This window comes from Schistocerca nitens, chromosome 1 (assembly GCF_023898315.1).
Source record: "Schistocerca nitens isolate TAMUIC-IGC-003100 chromosome 1, iqSchNite1.1, whole genome shotgun sequence".
NCBI lineage: Eukaryota > Metazoa > Arthropoda > Insecta > Orthoptera > Acrididae > Schistocerca > Schistocerca nitens.
Window position 1 is genome coordinate 561,081,211 of NC_064614.1, and position 9,306 is coordinate 561,090,516.

Consider the following 9,306-nt stretch of genomic DNA (forward strand, 5'->3'; position numbering starts at 1 on the left):
AAAAGCATAAGTAGCTGGCCTCAAACTTTTCAGCAGATCTTCAGTGTGTTTTTTTCCGGTTCAACCCCTCATCAATGCATACACCTAGAAATTTTGAATATTCTACCTTAGCTACCGATTTCTGATCGAAGTCTATATTTATTGATGGTGTCATTCCATTTACTGTGTGGAACTGTATGTACTGTGCTTTGTCAAAGTTTAATGAGAGCCCATTTGCAGAGGACCACTTAATGATTTCCTAAAAAACATTATTTACAGTTTCACCAGTTAATTCTTGTCTGTTGAGTGTGATAGCTATACTTGTATCATCGGCAAAAAGTACCAGCTTTGCATCTTCATGAATATAGATTGGCAAGTCATAAATATATATTAAGAACAGAAGAGGACCCAAGACCGAACCTTGCGGCATCCCATTCTTGATTGTTCCCCAGTTTGAGAAATCACCAGTTTTTTGCATATTATGTGAACTGCTTACTTCAACTTTCTGCACTCTTCCAGTTAGGTATGATTTAAACCATTTGAGCGCTGTCCCATTCATACCACAGTACTTGAGCTTATCTAGAAGTATTCCATGATTTACACAATCAAAAGCCTTCTGGAGATCACAAAAAATCCCAACGGGTGACTTCTCAGACCATTTAATATTTCATTTGTGAAGGTATATATAGCATTTTCCGTTGAAACACCTTTCTGGAAACCAAACTGAGATTTTGTTAAAACTTTATTTTTACAAAGGTGTGAAGCTACTCTACAATACATTACTTTTCCAAGAATTTTGGATAAGGCAGTCAGAAGAGAGATTGGGCGGTAGTTGTTGACATCAGACGTACCCCCCTTTTTATGCAGTGGTTTAACAATGGCATACTTCAGTCTATCTGGGAAAATACCCTGTTTCAGAGAGCTATTACATATGTGGCTAAGAAACCCACTTACCTCTTGGGAACAAGCTTTTATTATCCTGCTGGAAAAGCCATCAATTCCATGTGGGCTTTTATTCTTAGGAGAGTTTATTATCTTCCTAATTTCAGAAGGAGAGGTGGGTGGAATTTCAATTGTATCAAATGGTGTGGGTTAAGCCTCTTCCATTAACCGCTTTGCTTCTTCTAATGAACATTTAGATCCTATTTTCTCTACAACATTTAAAAAATTCAAAATGTTTTCGACTTCCAGCTTGTTGTTTCTCAAGTTTCCATTCGCTTTGATGGTAATGCCGTTATCCTGTACTCTTGGTTGCCCTGTCTCCCTTGTAATAATATTCAAAATTGTTTTGATTTTGTTATCAGAGGTATTAATCTCAGACATGATGCACATGCTTCTGGACTTTTTAATAACCTTTCTTAATGTAGCACAGTAGTTTTTATAATATTTGGCTGTTTCTGGGTCATTACTCTTTCTTGTTGTTAGATACAGTTCCCTTTTGTGGTTATAAGCTATTTTTATTCCTTTAGTAAGCCAAGATTTTTGCATGGTTTCTTATAATTAGATTTAATTACTTTCTTGGGGAAACAGTTTTCAAATTCTCTTATAAGTGTATCATGAAATAAGTTATACTTTAAATTATCATCGGGTTCCTTGTACACCTCAACCCTGAATTTAAACTCATGGACTAAACTAACCACAGCCTCGTGACGTACAATGTATCCGAGAAAACGGCGATCAGCAGTCCATGGCGCTACTAAAATCACGATCGCTTTTTTCATTTAAGGCTAACATTTACGAGCAAACTCAAAATAGGAAAATTTCAAATGTTTGTTTGCATAGCCATCTTCTGCAGCAAAATTTTAGTTTTAGCGGCAAAAGCAAACTGTCATTTCTCGCTGTCCTTGGTTACCTAAAATTATCCTCACACTGGCTACGTGGGACGCTCCGTTACCAACCGATGATCAATCCTGGTTGGCACACTAATGTGCCAGTCGCAACGATTCATTGACAGCCTTCAGAAATGTGCCTTCACGCAATATCGTGTGAAGCTTATCCACCGTAAGCCGATCTCTTCGATTAAAACAACTATAAATGACGTTGAATCACATGTTGTGCAGTAGGATCGAGTAGCGTTTGGTTAGTGCTGCGTACAAAAGGTGTGTATTTCGTTGGCATCGTTGGAGTGTGTGTGTTTGTGTGTGTGTTGTTTTTCGGTGTGCTTATCATGCCTGACGAAATACAAAATAAAAGGGCCAGACCCAGGATTCGGGATACAAGCACGCCAATAAAGAAAGCCGGACAACGAACTGAAGTGAAACGAGCAATTGTTGTGGCAGTTTGGCAACGGCGAACGCTTCGGGCGTGACGTTGAGCGCTTTGACAGGAGAAAACCAACTCCAACGCGTAAATTTCATTTATCAAGTAATTTTAATTGGACTGTAGGAAGGACGGACGTTTGAAGTTGTGAGACATTGTTATGTAATTAATTTGGCAGAAATATTTTTTGGATTACTGTGACCCTGGAGTACACATTATGTAACTGTTCTGTCGCTGAGTGTGAAGTACAAACGGTACATAGGAATGTCGTTTTATTAACAGAAATGTTATACGGGAAGTATTGTTGGAAGAAATCAATCATGAAAGCGACATAAGTGACTTTCGTACAAAAGCGATACTAAAGCTGGTGCTCCTGCAGCAGTTATGGACATGGCGAAGCTGATAAGTCTGGCGAATTCCAGACAGCAATGGAGAAAATGCAGCTGTCCACAGTAAGAATAGTCATTGGAACACAGCTGCCACTAACAGAAGAAGCAAGCCAATTATCTATGCCATTGTAGACCTTATTCCAAGAGAGTAGAAATTATGAGTTAATCGATTTATGAACAATTAAGAATACCTCAAAATATTTGTGTAATATGTACATTTTATTAAATGAATACCATCTTTGTCTAATTAACCTGTGGATAAAGTCTATAGATCCAGATCACTTTCGGGTTTCATCACTGAAAAGCTTCCATAGCAGTTCTCACTTAGTCTCGAATTTAGGATGAACATTGATTCAATAAGAAGGGTACATGACAGTGGTGAAATAAAATATTCTATATACAGGCAATTTCTCCAGACTGTGAACTTGGTGTTCACTTTGTGTGACAATTTCAGAGGTGTACTCTACTGCAGCAAGGAAGGAAGAAAGTTCAAAGTATTTCCATATCGCTTTCTCATTCGTCACAGAGATGTGAATTAACACTATGCCGTCCGGCGACACCACAGTGGTGTCGTGCACGAAATACCGGTCAACGGCTGGCGACACCACAGTGATGTCGTCTGCATAGTATCGCTCAGTGGCCGGCGACAACACAGTGGTGTCGTGAGCATAGTATCGCGCAGTGGCCGGTGACAGCACTTTAGTATCTTTTGCATTCTGTCGGTGTTTTGTTTAGGTAACAATAAGCTACACACGACAGCTAGTTTTTTCTTTCTATAAGTACTTGTGACCTTTCATCATGGCGGAAGAAAGAGACAATAGGATTATTTACGATGAATGACGTTCCGGACGACTTGGCCGATTGGGAATAAGACATTGGATATTTTAAAAAATAAAAGTGATGCAGAATCGTAGGAAGATAGTGAAATACAACCAAGAAGAATTCGGCGAACGCTACGGTTGCCAACTGATTCGGCTGAATCAGACGAAGAAGACAGTGCACAGTGGTCAGACTTTGATTTACCGAGGACCAATGATAAATCTGGAGGATCCCTGGGTCCAAACATATTTTCCAAAGATACACAGAGTGTCGAGGGTATCGTAGAATTATATATTGGGAACTATCTACACTACTGGCCATTAAAATTGCTACGCCACGAAGATGACGTGCTACAGACGCGAAATTTAACCGACAGGAAGAAGATGCTGTGATATGCAAATTATTAGCTTTTCAGAGCATTCACACAAGGTTGGCGCCGGTGGCGACACCTACAACGTGCTGACATGAGGAAAGTTTCCAACAGATTTCTCATACACAAACAGCAGTTGACCGGCGTTGCCTGGTAAAATGTTGTGATGCCTCGTGTAAGGAGGCGAAATGCGTACCATCACGTTTCCGACTTTGGTAAAAGTCGGATTGTAGCCTATCGCGATTGCGGTTTATCGTATCGCGACATTGCTGCTCGCGTTGGTCGAGATCCAATGACTGTTAGCAAAATATGGAATCGGTGGGTTCAGGAGGGTAATACGGAACGCCGTGCTGGATCCCAACGGCCTCGTATCACTATCAGTCGAGATGACAGGCATCTTATCCGCATGGCTGTTTGCAAGACAACAACCATCTGCACGAACAGTTCGACGACGTTTGCAGCAGCATGGACTATCAGCTCGGAGACCATGGCTGCGTTTACCATTGACGCTGCATCACAGACAGGAGCGCCTGCGATGGTGTACTCAACGACGAACCTGGGTGCACGAATGGCAAAAGGCAGTTTTTCGGATGGCTCAAATGGTTCAAATGGCTCTGAGAACTATCGGACTTAACATCTGAGGTCATCAGTCCCCTAGAACTTAGAACTACTTAAACCTAACTAACCTAAGGATATCACACACATCCATGCCCGAGGCAGGATTCGAACCTGCGACCGTAGCGGTCTCGCGGTTCCAGACTGAAGCGCCTAGAACCGCTCGGCCACTAGTTTTTCGGATGAATCCAGGTTCTGTTTACAGCATCATGATGGTCGCATCGGTGTTTGGCGACATCACGGTGAACGCACATTGGAAGCTTGTATATCATCGCCATACTGGCGTATCACCCGGCGTGATGGTATGGGGTGCCATTGGTTACACGTCTCGGTCACCTCTTGTTCGCATTGACGGCACTTTGAACAGTGGACGTTACATTTCAGATGTGTTACGACCCGTGCCTCTACCCTTCATTCGATCCCTGCGAAACCCTACATTTCAGCAGCATAATGCACGACCGCATGTTGCAGGTCCTGTACGGTTCTTTCTGGATACAGAAAATGTTCGCCTGCTGCCCTGGCCAGCACATTCTCCAGATCTCTCACCAACTGAAAACGTCTGGTCCATGGTGGCCGAGCAACTGGCTCGTCACAATACGCCAGTCACTACTCATGATGAACTGTGGTATCGTGTTGAAGCTCCTTGGGCAGCTGTACCTGTACACGCCATCCGAGCTCTGTTTGAGTCAATGCCCAGGCGTATCAAGGCCGTTATTACGGCCAGAGGTGGTTGTTCTATGTCCTGATTTCTCAGGATCTATGCACCCAAACTGCATGAAAATGTAATCACATGTCAGTTCTAGTATAATATATTTGTCCAATGAATACCCGTTTATCTCTATATTTCTTCTTGGTGTAGCAATTTTAATGGTCAGTAGTGTAATTGAACATATTAACAACGAAACTAAAAATTACTACAGTCAAAATTGCAATAGAAGGAAACTGGATTAAAGAATGCCAAATTTGTCAACGTTACGGACCAGAACTTAGAAGATGGTTTGGGCTTGCTATCTTTATGGGAATTGGAAAAAAAGCACGAATCGATGATTTTGGTCAACGAAGTCGTTGATAGACACACCGGTATTTCGCAAAACGATGTCCTGCAACCGATTCAGACAAATATTATCATTTTTTCATTTTTCCGACAGCAACAAACCGGATAATGCAGACCGGCTTGTCAAAGTGCAATTCGTAATTGATTATTTTTCCAAAAAGTTTAAAGCAACGTTTAATCGAAGTCAAAACATCTCAATTGATGAAGGAATGATACCGTGACGTGGACGGTTAAATTTTAAAGTTTACAATCCGCCGAAAAATACGAAATACGGCATACTCATTCGGATGCTGTGTGATTCGCGTACGGTATACATTTCCTCATTCAATATATATTCCTGCGCTGGACAGCCTTTAGCAAAAACAGTGATGGAACTATTGACACCTTGTGATGGAAAGTGGCATCACCTCTGCATGGATGATTATTATAACAGTGTACAACGTGTAGAGAAGGTACTTGAAAAGAAAATTCGAGTTTGTGGAACGATACGGCAAAATAGAGGATTTCAGGAAAATTAAAGCGGGCAGAAGTCAATGTGTTTGAAGCTTGTCATCAACGGAAAGGTGACAAGCGGCCGGCGACAAGCCAAGTAATCCGAATTAGCGCTGCCAGCGCCAAGCGAATAGACTTGTACGAGACGTGCGGACGGCAAAAGTGTTAACAGTTCGCCTCTCGCAGTCATTTTCTTCTTGACTTTAACGGCGGCTAGGTAAACAGTACGACCAATCTGTCGAAACAGCCAAAACACACAGCACTTCTAGGCACATTGCCTGGTTGTAATCGCCTCTGCGGCGCGGTGGAAACGCGTGTATAAGTTAAATGGCAAGTGATTCAATACGTTCCATATGAGAGCTTTCGCAAGTTCACCAATTGTATACTTCCAAAGAGTCTTCAATCCACTAACCTCACACGGCGAAACAAGTCGTCCAAATACAGGAAGCTCCAAGCACTTGAAAACTGGCGCTACAGTTAACACATGCTCACCAGCATGACATGAGACGCAGTGAGTACTTATAACATCACATAGCCCGACAGTTTGTTGACAGAAATGATCTAGCCATAACGCATGCAAAATAAATTACGCGTTTACCTGACTAAACTTGGTCATAGTAAATCAAATGGAACTGGAAAGATGAATCAGACAAAACTAAACTATGACTTTCAAATGGTTCAAACGGCTCTGAGCACTATGGGACTTAATATCTGAGGTCATCAGTCCCCTAGGACTTAGAACTACGTAAACCTAACTAACCTAAGGACATCACACACACATCCATGCCCGAGGCAGGATTCGAACCTGCGACCGTAGAGGTCACGCGGTTCCAGACTGAAGCGCCTAGAACCGCTCGGCCACACAGGCCGACAAACTATGGCTTTATAACCATACATCTTGGCATATATGGTATTCTTTGTAAACCGGAAGACCCGCACTATTTTGTTACATGGTTGTAAGCTGGACCCGGGCAGTAGTGGCTTTTGTACTGCCAATGCTATCAGTCCTTCACAGCAAAATTCTGCACTGAGTATATCCTTGAAATTTCAAGAAGTAATACAGGGCACAATCATATCCGATCAGGATCAGATAGCAAACCACTGGCAAATACACTGCAGCTGCAGTTGATCAGCGCTGCATGCAGGTAACAACTTCAAGGAAAGCAACTACCTTGTCTCCTCGCATCCTAATTCTAAAATGTAGTTCACCTATGAAAATGTCTCGTGGTCGTGCGGTAGCGTTCTCGCTTCCCACGCCCGGGTTCCCGGGTTCGATTCCCGGCGGGGTCAGGGATTTTTCTCTGCCTCGTGATGGCTGGGTGTTGTGTGCTGTCGTTAGGTTAGTTAGGTTTAAGTAGTTCTAAGTTCTAGGGGACTTATGACCACAGCAGTTGAGTCCCATAGTGCTCAGAGCCATTTGAACCATATGAAAATGCATAGCCCAATGAAACAAAATGTGGAGTCGCTACTTACAGTCATGGGTCATCTAGTTCCAAAATAAGGAAAACAAAACATTTTACTTGTTGACACAAACATAAACAGTAAGGGTAAGCTAAACAGCAAATTACATACGGTCATGTCAGAAAGCTTTATACTGTTGTAAGACACGACTCGTGCCTCACATGTTTGATTATTTGTAGAACTGTTTCATATTCTGAGGCAGATGTAAATTTTCTATTCTCCCTGAACTGGGAAAGCTGGTAATGAGTGGTGGATTCATATGATCTCTAAGGGTCTCAACCATAAGAATTCCCGCCACTTTATCTTCTTAGTAACAAGGGAAGTCGCGGGATTAAGGACTTAAAAGCCAACCACGAAATTTGTCCAGGAGCCAAACCCATAGAGAAGCGATCAGCTGTACAAATTGATGAATTCGTAGGGAGGCAGTTATTGATTCCTGAACTGAGATGACGCTAATCTCAGCCACCCTGTTCAGGCAAATTTCTGAATGCAATGAGGTGCAAACGTTGCCTTGTAGCACGTACAGAATACTCGATGCACTAGGGCTAAATCACCGACTTTATACTCACAGACCTGAGCGAATTTATAACCAAAGTAAGAGTTCCTTCTGTTACTCTGGTGGATAAATTTATCCGAGTTTGTCTTGCTTTATCCGCACGTGACTATATCGCACTTGCTGTAGAATAGCTGGGCAACGGCCTTGCCGCAGTGGATACACCGGTTCCCGTCAGATCACCGAAGTTAAGCGCTGTCGGGCGTGGCCGGCACTTGGATGGGTGACCATCCGGGCCGTCATGCGCTGTTGCCATTTTTCGGGGTGCACTCAGCCTCGTGATGCGAATTGAGGAGCTACTCGACCGAACAGTAGCGGCTCCGGTCAAAGAAAACTATCATAACGACTGGGAGAGCGGTGTGCTGACCACACGCCCCTCCTATCCGCATCCTCAGCTGAGGATGACATGGCAGTCGGATGGTCCCGATGGGCACTTGGATGGGTGAATAGCTTTACACTATTTGTCAACCTCTGGGTTGTCAAACAGCAAATTCACACAGCACGTAACCAGTTTTCATGTTGCCAAATCCTTCATTATTCATTCAAAGGGTTCCATACAATCTAACTTTTCAGTCTCCACATGGTCTGGCACCACCTACGCGCGCGAAAACCGAGATAGGCCCGAAAACTACGTGGGTGACCATCCGGGCCGTCATGCGCTGTTGCCATTTTTCGGGGTGCACTCAGCCTCGTGATGCGAATTGAGGAGCTACTCGACCGAACAGTAGCGGCTCCGGTCAAAGAAAACTATCATAACGACTGGGAGAGCAGTGTGCTGACCACACGCCCCTCCTATCCGCATCCTCAGCTGAGGATGACATGGCAGTCGGATGGTCCCGATGGGCCACTTGTGGCCTGAAGACGGAGTGCTTTATAGAATAGCTTTACACTATTTGTCAACCTCTGGGTTGTCAAACAGCAAATTCACACAGCACGTAACCAGTTTTCATGTTGCCAAATCCTTCATTGTTCATTCAAAGGGTTCCATACAATCTAACTTTTCAGTGTCCACATGGTCTGGCACCACCTACGCGCGCGAAAACCGAGATAGGCCCGAAAACTACGCCCAACATAATTCCCTTTCGGATGATACCTCGAAATCAGTATTTGTCTAATCCCATTGTTCTGAAGAAATTCTCTCCAATTGTCACTCGTAAACTGAGAGCCATTGTTTTGTATTGTTTTATTTCTCAGTTGGTCAAGCATACCCCGCTCTTTTAGCGCTTTCGATTATTAGCACTCCCCCACCCGATAAAAAGTCAGATGCCGGCGCTAACGGCCGACGGTTAGAAGGTTTTTGGTCGCTGTTCCTGGG

At 43.3% G+C, this 9,306-nt stretch overlaps 1 pseudogene; it reads left to right on the forward strand.

Moving 5' to 3' along the window:
- Positions 1 to 8,128: 8,128 nt before the first annotated feature.
- LOC126209728 (5S ribosomal RNA) lies at positions 8,129 to 8,246 on the forward strand (annotated as a pseudogene).
- Positions 8,247 to 9,306: the final 1,060 nt, after the last annotated feature.